This window comes from Canis lupus, chromosome 16 (assembly GCF_048164855.1).
Source record: "Canis lupus baileyi chromosome 16, mCanLup2.hap1, whole genome shotgun sequence".
Taxonomy (NCBI): domain Eukaryota; kingdom Metazoa; phylum Chordata; class Mammalia; order Carnivora; family Canidae; genus Canis; species Canis lupus.
The window spans coordinates 41,508,713-41,519,441 of NC_132853.1; the positions used below are offsets into that span (position 1 = coordinate 41,508,713).

The following is a 10,729-nucleotide window of genomic DNA, read 5'->3' on the forward strand; positions in this document are numbered from 1 at the left end:
CCCTCGTCTTCCTCTGGCTCAGCAAGCGGACTGAGAGAAAATGCCACTTGCTGCCGTGGGCTCTGTTATCACTTGGCCTCTGATTCAACACCCAGGCTGGACCCAGGAGCAGCGACATCTCCAGCGGGAACATTCCAGCCTCTTCCAAGCCTTGAGATTGTTAGGGAAAGGAAGGAATAGAGGGGCCAGAGGTTTCTGTTGGAAATCACATCATGATAAGCAACATTTCCTGAGCATGTCCAGTGCTTGACTTGGAATTAACTTTCACAGTGGTCCTGTGAGGTGTCTTCTCCACTTTACAAATGAGGAAATTGAAGACTTGCAAGCACACATCTTTTAAAAATAATTTTTAAAGTCTTTTTTTCTTATGACTTTATTTATTCATGAGAGCCACAGAGAGAGAGAGAGAGGCAGAGACACAGGCAGAGGGAGAAGCAGGCTTGATGCAGGGAACCCGATGTGGGACTCGATCTTGGGACCCCAGGATCACGACCTGGGCTGAAGGCAGGTGCTAAACCGCTGAGGCATCCAGGCGTCCCTTTTTCAATTTTTTTTCCTTTTTAAATTTTTTTAAAATTTAAATTAAATTTGCCAACATATAACACCCAGTGCTCATCCCATCAAGTGCCCTCCTTAGTGCCCATCACCCAGTTACCACATCCCCCCACCTACCTCCCCTTCTGCAACCCTTTGTTTCCCAGAATTAGGAGTCTCTCATGGGCAAACACACATCTACTCCAGGGGTCCACTCAACAGACTGAGGACATCCCCAACAGACTCTTTGTCACAGAGACTATACATTGAGGGAACACAAAACAGGTTGGTTTGAGGACTCTTCTAAACCAGGACAAGGACACGTGGACACACCCAGATTAAGGATATTTACAGTCATCTCTTGGACACATAGGTGGTTGACGAAGCACAACATAGTTCCTGGTGCTCCCCCAACACACCTTGGGAAGGGGTTGCCCAGGTAAATGCTTCTTTCTAGTATATTGGGGCTGGACTCTGACCTGTTTCCCAGGAGTCTAAGTTATAAAATGTCAATGTGGGTTTTAGATATGCAAATATTCATATAAAAGCACCCTGGGGCTTGGTCAGAGAGCTACACTAAGCTGCAAAGAGAAGGGAGAGGATCAGATAAGGAGGCCTAGGAACAATCAGAGTGTAGTGGTGGGGCACTGGGTGACCTGTCCAACCTGTGAGGGGAGGAAAGAAATGTCTTCAAAAGTCTGGCTTCCTCAGTGTCTGGAAGAGCTTAGAGTCCCAATGGCATAAAGGGTAGAACCTAGAAGGTAACCCAGGGAGACAGCTCCATAAGGCCAGATGGATGAGATAAACAAGGTCAAGTGGTGTCCTCTGTCCCTTTAGTGTCTCTTAGACTAGATCTGTCACCAGGGTTACTGAATCAGATCAGGGTCAGGCAGTAGGGGTGGGAAGTCATGGAGTCATCCTCATGGGATTGGTGGGTCAAGATTACCACCAACAAAGTGCCACTCGTGGGCTTCCTTATGTCCTTTACTCCCAGGCCCACTTTCACATTGCTGCCTCAAAGCATAGGAGTTCTGAAGCCAGGGTTTATGACTGTGTTCGCCTCTGAAGCCAGCTGCCTGAATCTCTGTGTGCATGCATGTATGTGCTTTGCTGAGGAGAGGGGCCATGGCTTTTTGGGGGTCATCCCAGAGCAGGTCTGTGATCTCCCCACCTCCTCCACCTTTTAAGTCAAGAACCACTGTGCTGGAATGCCTGGGTGGCTCAGTGGTTAAGCGTTTGCCTTTGGCTCAGGGCATGATCCAAGAGTCCCAGGATCGAGTTCCGCATCAGGCTCTCTGCATGGAGCCTGATTCTCCCTCTGCCTCTCTCTCTCTGTGTCTCTCATGAATAAATAAATGAAATCGGGATCCCTGGGTGGCGCAGCGGTTTAGCGCCTGCCTTTGGCCCAGGGCACGATCCTGGAGAACCGGGATCGAGTCCCACGTCGGGCTCCTGGTGCATGGAGCCTGCTTCTCCCTCTGCCTATGTCTCTGCCTCTCTCTCTCTCTCTCTCTCTCTCTGTGTGTGTGTGTGACTATCATAAATAAATAAAAAAAAAAAAATAAAATAAATGAAATCTTAAAAAAAAAAAAAAAAGAACCATTGTGCTAATTGCCTTCATCATAGATGGTGTCTACAAATATCTTGCCAGGGCACCTGGGTGGCTCAGTGGGTTGAGTGTCTGCCTTTGGCTCAGGTCATGATCCTGGGATCCTGGGATCAAGTCCTGCATCAGGCTCCTCACGGGGAGCCTGCTTCTCCCTCTGCCTATGTCTCTGCCTCTCTCTGTGTCTCTCATGAATAAATAAATAAGGTCTTAAAAAAAAAAACATCTTGTCACTATATATTACCTTAAAAATGGTTGGAAGGATTTTTGGAGGATATATTTGGGGGGTGGTGTGTGTGCAATTGCTTCCCTTGTTCATATCTACCTTCCACTTAGCCTGAGACCTTTCTTGAGACTCCACAGAAAAGGGAGCCCTACTTCTAATCATCTGGCTGGGAGCATGTCGGGCTAAAGAGGAAAGGTACAGGTAAAGCTGATGTCTTAATTCCAGAGGGCACCCTGGTAGAAGAGAGCTGTCTCAGGAGAAATTCCAAAAGATGAAGTCTTAGAAGGGTCTTTTGGGTGGTATAGTTGGCTAAGCCTCCAGCTCTTAGTTTCAGCTCAGGTCCTGATCTCAGGGTTGTGAGATCAAGCTCCGCATCCAGCACTGTGCTCAGTAAGGAGTCTGCTTGGGATTCTTGCTCCCTCTGTCTCTCCCACTGCTCACACTTTCTCTCTAAAATAAATAAAATAAATAAATAAATAAATAAATAAATATCTTTTTTTTTTTTTTTTTTAAATGAGAACTTGGAGACCAGGCCTCTCTTTCTCTTGGGTATTGTAGAGTGGGTTATACTCAAGAACCTTGGGAAAAATAGAAGGTGATCACACCAGCCTGACTGCCAGTGTTGGGGCATGGGAGTTGGAGGGGGGAGATGGAGCTGGCAGTCAGGAATTTGAGGTGGGAGATTCCAGTTTCCAGGAGAGAATTTTATCTCAGTGTAGCAGCTGTGATATTCTCAAGGGTAGAGAGATGGACACAGTGACTTCCATGAGGCCAAGCCAATTCCTGGGAAGGGCTGATTTTAGGATTCCTCCTGGGGAGCCATCTTTTGGGGAGCTGTATAAGAAGTTGTCAGAAATCCAGTGAAGAGCATTTCAATTTTATTTTTAAGTGTTTTTAAGTAATCTCTACACCCACTTTGGGGCTCAAACTCATGACTCTGAGATCAAGAGCCGCATGCTGTACCAACTGAACCATCCTGGTGCCCCACCCTGGCTTGGTTTGGTTTTTTTGTTGGTTAGATATATATAATATATAATTATAAGGATCACCACCAACAAAGTGCCACTTGTGGGCTTTCTTTTGTCCTTTACTCCCAGGCCCACTTTCACATTGCTGCCTCAAAGCATAGGAGTTCTGAAGCCAGGGTTTATGACTGTGTTTGCCTCTGAAGCCAGCTGCCTGAATCTCTGTATGCATGCATGTATGTGCTTTGCTGAGGAGAGGGGCCATGGCTTAGTATTTTATTAATATATTTTATTTTATTAATATATGATATAGAATTAATATTATATAATATATTTATATATATATATAATATATATTTTTAAAGTAAGCTCTCTCTATATATTTTTTATTTTTTTAGCTCTCTGTATTTTTAAGTAAGTTCTCTCTCTCTCTCTATATATATATATATATTTTTTTTTAATTTTTAAATTAAAATTAAGAGTAAGCTCTACACCCACCATGGGGCTCAAACTCATGACCTTGAGAGCAAGAGTCACATGCTCTACTGACTGAGCCAGGCAAGTGCCTCTAACATCTTTTTTTTTTTTTTTTTTTAAGATTTTATTTATTAGAGACACAGAAAGAGAGACACAGGCAGAGGGAAAAGCAGGCTCCATGCAGGGAGCCTGACGTGGGACTCGATCCAGGGTCTCCAGGATCATGCCCTGAGCTGAAGGTGGCGCTAAACCGCTCAGCCACCAGGGCTGCCCTCATCTTATTATTATTATTTTTTTCATCTTATTATTTTTAAACAAGGCTGAATACATGTGTCTTCCTTTCATCTAGAATACTGTCCCAGGAAGAAAGGTTGAGCCTGATGCTGGGAAGAATCTGGAAGGCCAAAGAGAGACCCACCGGGCTCTGAGGAGAGTAGTTTTTATTTTTAGAAGGTGCTGGTGCCTTCAGCTTTTCATACTTGCTGCCTGCAGCCACTTGGGGCTTCCCCAAAATGCAAAACCTTCCTTGACCTATTTTGTCTCTTCCCCTATTAATTTAGCTTTCAACCCTCTAGTTACAGACCAAGTGCCCCAGCTCAAGTTCAGACCCTGTCTGAAAGCAGCAGGGTAGAAGACTGTTTTTCTCTTTTGATTCCCCCCTGCCTTTCTGTCAAAGAGAGACAAACAGACAAATGTCAGCAGCCTAAAGGATTAGAATGGAACTGGTGCCAGTTGAGCAGAGTCCAGGATGCTCCCCTTTTTAATTAAGTGCAGACTTGAATTATGAGGGGCCGCAGCTCCTACTGGGCAGGGCTCTACCCAGGAAAGGCAATTTCTCTCTTTAAAGACTAAACCCCCTTATTTCCCTTAGTCTCTCCTCAGTTCGATGCAAGTGTCTCTATTTGCTCTTGTCATCACGAATAATGGGCACCTGGGGGGGATGCCCCGACTGGCTGCGGCTGCGGCAGGGAATGCCCCAGCTGGCAGAGGCCTGGGCACTTGACTCACTCTGGACTGTTTGGTGGGGGGGAAGAGTGGTGGCGGTGGGGATTCCTGATTTTATTTCTGAGTGTTTTTGGTTTTCAAAACAAATTCCTCTGTCACCCCCAGCCCCTGACTGCCCTCCCACACCCCCGCAGGCATCCAAGGGCTCCCTGTGACTCAGGGAGCCCTTGCTGAAGATTTAATTCTGTTGATGCTCATCTATCCTGCTGGTGACCCCAGCCCAGAGTTATCTGGTAATTTACAACCATATTTGTTAATTTATGGTCCCCCAGACTGTGGAGCCCAGAGCCCAGGAAATGACACTCCCCCCCACTGGGTGAAGCTCAGCTTTCTTCTCTCTCTCCGTGGGGATCAAGAGCCTGGGTGGAGAAAGTGCGTGGCGGGGAGGAAGGCTGGTAGAGCATGCCGAGAGGATGCGGTATCTAACCAGAGGGCACCAGGCATTCTGGATCCCAATTTGAGTTTCCAAAATACAGTTTTTGCACACACGCTTTACACTTTATCACTTTCCTAAGTGTTTTAGGATATATTCTCCTACGTTTGTCCAGCACTCCCTGAAGTTGATTTTTTTTTAAGATTTTATTTATTCATGAGACACACACACACAGAGAGAGAGAGAGAGAGAGAGAGAGGGAGAGAGGCAGAGACACAGGCAGAGGGAGAAGCAGGCTCCACGCAGGGAGCCTGACGAGGGACTCTATCCCAGGTCTCCAGGATCAGGCCCTAGGCTGAAGGCGGCGCTAAACTGCTGAGCCACCCGGGCTGGCCCTGAAGTTGATGTTTTTAGGTCCCTGTAATAGTTGAGCACTCTAAAATTCAGAGAGCGATTGGCCAAATGTCACTGGGGCTGAGGACCAAACACTCCCGGCTCTGGAGTCCCCATGCAAGCTCCACTCAGTTCCCAGGGCTAGCTACTACTTCTGAGGGGAGAGAGGAGACAAAACCAAGTTGTCCCTAGCCGCTGATTTCTAGTCCTTCGTACCCTGACCCACTTGACCCTCCCTCCCTGACATTTCCTTTTTATGTTCTTTTTTTTCTCCCTACAAGTCCCACTTTCCTGATAAGAAATACCTGTTAGGGGCTTGTTAATCGTGGATCTTCTTAGGGGGTGTTTCAGCATTTTCTTAAATTGTGCATCAGACATGAATGTCTCCCATGAAGGGAAAACTGATAGGGGGGTTGCATTTTGCTCCCTAGAAATTGAGAATGTAAAGTATATTTAATTAAAATGATAAATCTGATTTTCAGTTTTGTTTTTACTACTGCTTAAAACTAATCTATTTTATGCACGTTTGCAGAAGGCTGCAGCCATCAAATCAGAGAATATTAGAGCTGTGAGGCACCTGGAGATCTTTCTGGGCCAAACCCTTCATTTTATAGACAAAGAAACCAAGTCTCAGATTGGCGAAGGGTCCCCTGAAGTTCCAGTGATGTGCGAGGGGCTGGTTCTCCATGGCTCCACCTTCTTCCCCTGTTTCGACTTCCTGGTGTATCTCAAGGGCAGGAATCACCGGCTGGGCTCCTCTCTCTTTAAATGTCTCCCCCCCCTTCCCTCCCCCACCCCCACTGCCAACTCACACTGGGAGGGGCTTGGCCTCCAGAGCCCCCTCCCCCGCCTCCCTACTTGGTACCAGATCTCTTCTCTGCCCAGTTCCCTCCCTCTCGCTTTCCTGGCTTCCCCCTCTGGATCCTCATTCTGCACAAATCTCATTTGCTGAGCCTTAAATTGTATTGGGTGCTCTGTATTTTTCTCTCTGCATTGCTACGAGACAGTTACCAGATTTTTGTTTTTGTTTTGTCCCAGGTATGTCGGGAGAGTTGAACACAGAAGCTACTGGATTCACATTTTATGTTGTTTTTCCTTAAAACGAGGTTGTAAACATTGCAAAGCACTTATTTATTTATTTATTTGAATAGGTAAGACATCTCCATGGTACAAAATTCCAAAGTCATATAATATTATCTGGTGAGATTTTATAATCGCTTCCCTGGCAACCCATTTGGCCTTCCTAGAGGCAGCCAAGATGTTTAGTTTCTTGGGTGCTCTGGGTGGCGTGGACCATGCGTATCTATATACAACAAACACAGACCTCACACACGTGCATTCATCTCCTCTCCTTTGTTTACACAAATGGTGTGGGACTGTGAGCACAGGAGGCCTGAATGTATCACGAGCCAAATAAACTTCATCCCTGACAGAGCCTGGCACAACCAGGGAACAGGTAGTTCAAGAAGCAATTTGTGCAGCTGGACTAGAATTTCTGGAGATTGTTCTGTGTATCGTTAAGATGGTTGTGCCCGGTGTCCCACCTGCCATACAATTAAAAATACAAACAATAGAAACCATAAAATAACTTAGAGGAAGTCCAGAGTTGATTTTTTTTTATCCTGACTACCACTACCATAGTATTTTTTTATTATTTTTTAAAGATTTCTTTATTTATGAGAGAGCATGCATGCACGTGCACATACGCAGGTGCACGAGTGGGAGGAGCGGCAAAGGGAGAGGGAGAGAAAGAACTTCAAGCTGACTCCCAGCTGAACCAGGTGCCTGATATGGAGCTCCATCCCAGGATCCTGGGATCACAACCCCAGCTGAAACCAAGAGTCTGCAGCCCAACTGACTGAGCCACCCTGGCACCCCAATACCTAAGTATTTAAAAGAAAAAAAATTGGTGTCTCTGCTTAGGCCCATGGGTTTTGAGATAGGCCCAGATCCAACTCCTGGTTGTGCCTCTGATTGGCTTTGTGATCTGGGTGAGTCAAACAATCTCTTTGAACATCAATTTCTTCATCTGTACAATGGGGATAATAAGATCTCCCTTGGCTCTTGAGGTCAATGACCTTATGTAGGAGCGAGAGCATTAGAGATAATGTGTTGTGATGCCAAGTTAACAGGAACAAGCCAGTCTTTGTATGTTTGTGCATATATATGCATGTGGCTGTCCCCTTTTCCTTGTACACCCTCACTTCACTGCCTCCTCCACTTCAGGCTCCCAGTGTATGTATGGGCTGATTTTTGGAGAGGCAGCATGACCTGTGGGCAGTGGTGGGCTAGCTTTGGGGTCAAGGCACCCAGGGTGGGAGGGGCTGAGTTCTAGTCACCTGAGAACTCCTCTCAAGGCGGCCCGTTGGCCTTGGCAGGTCTCTTTTCAGCCCATCCTGACTATTCCTCCCAGTTCTGCATGCTGTTTGGGAATACACCAGTAGCTGCTCAGCCATGGTTCTGGTTTGCTGGCTTTGAGGGAGTGACCTGTCTCATTCACTGGGTGTTGGTGGCCAGGCTTATTTGGATTCTAGGAAAGTTGGCTTTGAGGCCCCCAGAACCCAGTGTGCTATGGCTATTGGGATATCTAAGGGACTCTACCTTTTTTGACAGAGAAGTGGAGGGCCCAGTTAAGAGGTGAGAGGTGATTGTCAGAGAAGGAAGGATTATGGATCCTCATGTATGTGCATGTGTGTACACACACAGCGATTATAATAGTTGCTGCTTCCCTTCTCATTTTCAAGACATTGGAAGGCTGCGGGCAGCCCGGGTGGCTCAGCAGTTTAGCGCTGCCTTCAGCCTAGGGTTTGATCCTGGAGACCTGGGATCGAGTCTGACGTCGGGCTCCCTGCATGGAGACTGCTTCTCCTTCTGCCTGTGTCTCTGCCTCTCTCTCTCTCTGTGTATGTCTCTCATTAATAAATAAATAAAATCTTAAAAAAAAAGAAGAAGAAGACATTGGATGGAAGGCTGCAATAATTCTTCCAGAATGAGGAGACTCCTTTGAGACTTTTCGGTTGTGCCCAAGACAGTTGGCCTGTTCCCTAGGAAATGCCTTCCTGGGGTCTGGGGCTCTGGAGGAAATAGAAGGAAAAACACAACCTAGTTGGCTCAATTTCCATCCAATCTGTCAGCCTCGGGGTGCCTGGGTGGCTCAGTTGGTTAAGTATTGGAGTCTTGATTTCTGTTCAGGTCATGATTTCAGGGTCTCCATGCAGTGGGGAGTCCGCTTGAGGATTCTCTCCCTCTCTCTCTGATCCTCCCCCGACTCACACACGTGCGTGCTCTCTCTCTCAAATAAATAGATAGATAAATAAATCTTAGGGATGCCTGGGTGGCTCAGTGGTTGAGCGGGTGCCCCGGGAGTCCTGGGATCGAGTCCCACATCGGGCTTCCTTCATGGAGCCTGCTTCTCCCTCTGCCTGTGTCTCTGCCTCTCTCTCTCTCTCTCTCTCTCTCTCTGTGTCTTTCATGAATAAATAAATAAATAAATATATTAAAAAAAGATAAATCTTAGAAAAAAAATCTAGGGCACAGTCAGTTAAGCATCCGACTCTTGGTTTTGGCTCAGGTCACGATCTCGGGGTTGTGAGATTGAGCCCTGCTTATTGGTTTACATATTGACCGATTGCTTTCATGCTACAACAGAAGGGTGGAATAATTGTAGGGAAGATGGCATGTATGACACTCAAAGCCATATCTACTCTCTGTTCCTTGACAGAATAAAGTCACCGAGCCTTGCTCTAAAGTGTAGATGGGAAAAAAATAAATAAATAAAAAAATAAAGTGTAGATGGAGGACTAATTCAGAGAGCAAGAGTCCATATTGACAGTTGGGCAGCCCAAAGGAGGGGGCCAAGCATCTCTGCGCAAGTCAGGGGCAAAAATACCCCATGATCCATCTTCCCAGCAGGAACCCTGCCCAGGGGATTGAGAAGGACCCTTGCAGGTGTATCTTCCCTAGGTCAGGAAAGCTGAGCTGAGCAAGGGGTGGGGGCTGGGGAGAGTTAGGTGACAGGCGCAGGAGCTTTGGCCAGTTCTCAGCTTCTCCCCAGAGCCCCTCACCCTCTCCCGTGAGTATGGAGGAATGGGGAACCTGCACAAGGTGAAGAAAGGGCTCCAAATAACACCATGTTCTTACTTTCCTAAAATCTGACATGCAGATGAGATGAAGAAGCAAATTTGAGAATCCTCAGGGAAGAGGGCTGCCCATCACCAGAAGCTGGATTCTGAGGCCACAGGATGAGAAATGACAGCTTCCCTCAGGGTAGGACTCAGCCACCATGTCACTGGAGTCAGGGCCGGCCTGCCTTCCGCCACCTACAAAGAAGGGGTTCAAGCAGGGTGCTCAGTGCTCCCCTCCTCATTCCTGCACCCACATGGGGGAGGCCAGGCATCCGGAGACACTTGAAACACTGGCCTTCAAGAACTGCCAACGGGCACAGTTGGTTAAGTATCTGCCTTCAGCTCAGGTTCTGATCCCAGGGTCCTGGGATCCAGTCCTGCCTAGAGCTTCCTGCTCAGCAGGGAGCCTGCTTCTCTCTCTCCCTCTCCTGCTCCTCCTGCTTGTGCAACTGTGCTCTCTCTGTCAAATAAATAAATAAAATCTTTTTTAAAAAATAAAAGAACAGGCCAAGAGTCAGAGAGATGAGCAGAAGACCCTGTGCCTGAGTGACACTTCCTCGGGACCCGCAGTGGTCACTGTTTGGCTCAGCCCCGGCAGATCACCTTGAGCAGTGCTGGCAGCAACTCTCTGGAACCCTCTCACCTGTACTGTCAGCCTGTCCTTCCCCATTTGTTCATATGTTCATTCAACACACATTCATGCAGTTCCTTCTGTGGGTTGAGTTTACCCTCTGGCAGGGAAGATCGACAATCTCCACTAAGGGTAGGGATGTTATAAGTAAAATAGAAACAGCTCACATTTAGTGAGAGCTTACTAGGTGCCAGACATTACTCTATGCTGTATAGAATAATTTAATCCTCGGGAAAGCTCTGTAGGGGAAGAGGAGGGTCTGTCATTATCCGCTTATTACAGATGGGAACACACAGGCTCTGTGAGGAGAGGGAACTTGCCTGAGGTCGCCCAGCTGGGAAGGGGCAGAGCCGGCCTATTAACCCAGGCTTGTCTGATTTCAGAAGCCAATAAAT

At 47.1% G+C, this 10,729-nt stretch overlaps 1 long non-coding RNA gene across 1 annotated transcript in view; it reads left to right on the top strand.

The window, feature by feature from the left end:
* Positions 1-10,215, top strand: part of LOC140606822 (uncharacterized) — a 14,131-nt gene extending 3,916 nt beyond the window's left edge. The window contains exons 2-3 of the long non-coding RNA XR_012009048.1: positions 6,618-6,730; positions 9,742-10,215. This is a non-coding gene — a long non-coding RNA (uncharacterized lncRNA). The remainder of the gene's footprint in view (positions 1-6,617; positions 6,731-9,741) is intronic.
* Positions 10,216-10,729: the final 514 nt, after the last annotated feature.